We start from the raw sequence: 1,547 nt of genomic DNA, 5'->3' as shown, positions 1-1,547 counted from the left end.
AGGATAAGCACTAGACTGCTAACCTCAAAGTTGGCAATTCAAACTCACCAACCACTTTATGGGAAAAAAAGGAGGCTTTCTGCACCTGTAAAATTTCAAAGTCTAGGAAATCACATGCAGGGGCGTTAAGAATTGGAATCAACTTGATGACTATGAGTTTGGTTTTATGTATTTTAATAGAATTCTATTTGTATTCATTTTCTCTGCATCCAGAATGGTGTGCTGAGCTGGTTCACTCTTGCACATTGCTTTCCAATTCCATGCTCAGTGATGTCATACTGAGAGCTTGAAATTAGTCATGGTGGGAGTGCTTATACCATGAAACGGAAAATACTTCAAACTAGGACTTACTTGACCAAATGGTGGTGGTAGTTATGTGCCATGGAGTCTTTCCTGACTCATAGAGATCCTGTATATGGTTTCCTAGCATGTAAATCTTTATAGGAGCAGAAAGCCTCATCTTTTTTCCTTGGAGCAGCTAGTAGTTTTGAGTTAACAGCAAAACTCAAAAAACATTATACAACGAGGGATACTTTATTCAACCAAACGGTCAGTTTTTAACATTTACCAGCACACCACTCAACTGTCATCCCATAGAACTCACTCTTGTTAAGGTCATCTGTGAACGTGAAGTTGACAAATGCATAGGCATTTATGTTTGCTTTTATTTGACACAACTGAACACTTTATTATTAAAGCCATTTTAATAGTACACTGAGTCACTTCTTTTTCCTGGTTCTCCAGCTTTTTATGGGACACTCTTTATTGGTTCCTTGATTTATCTTCTTCTTATCTCTCCAACTTCTAATTGTTGTATGCTTCAAGGCTCCATCCTCAGGCCTCTTTTCTATATCTACTCACTCCCTCAGTGAGTTCACTTATTCCTATGGCTTTAAATATACCATACAATCCATTAGTGTCATATGGGCCTCTCAAGTCTCAATAATTCCTCCAAGGAGGGGACCCATGTATCAACTACCACATTGACAACACTTCATGAATATCTAACAGGCAACTCAAATTTAGCATGTACAAAACTCAACTACTCATTGTACCATTCCACATTTGTCCTCCAATATTCCTCTTCTCAATATATTGTAACTGCATTTTCCCAGTTACCCATGTCAAATATTTAAAGTCATTTTTAAAAATGTTTTTATTGTGAATTGAGTGAAGGTTTAAAGACAAGCCCATCAGCCCAATAGCTCTACATTCAATAAATCATGCACTTTGTTTCATGTCATTGATTACAATCCCCTCCATGAACAGTTATCCTGCTTCCTCCCTGTGGTTCCCACCTTCCTTAGGAACATGTTGCCCTTTTGATTTTGAATGATTGATCACCCCACGATGAATAGACCTTGCTAGTGTTGTTGCCCCCACCCCCATAAACCTATCTGAAATTTGGGCCTTGAGGGTGAGCTCCTTTCCAGACTTAAAGGGTGGTTGAGGGCCATAGTCTCAGGTTCCTCCAGTCTCTTTCTGATTAGCAAATCCATTTTTTGTTTTGCTTTTAATAATTTTTGAGTTTTGTTCTACATTTTCTC

This window comes from Chrysochloris asiatica, unplaced genomic scaffold, assembly GCF_000296735.1.
Source record: "Chrysochloris asiatica unplaced genomic scaffold, ChrAsi1.0 scaffold00045, whole genome shotgun sequence".
Lineage (NCBI taxonomy): Eukaryota > Metazoa > Chordata > Mammalia > Afrosoricida > Chrysochloridae > Chrysochloris > Chrysochloris asiatica.
Note: the sequence above shows the minus strand (reverse complement) of the source record.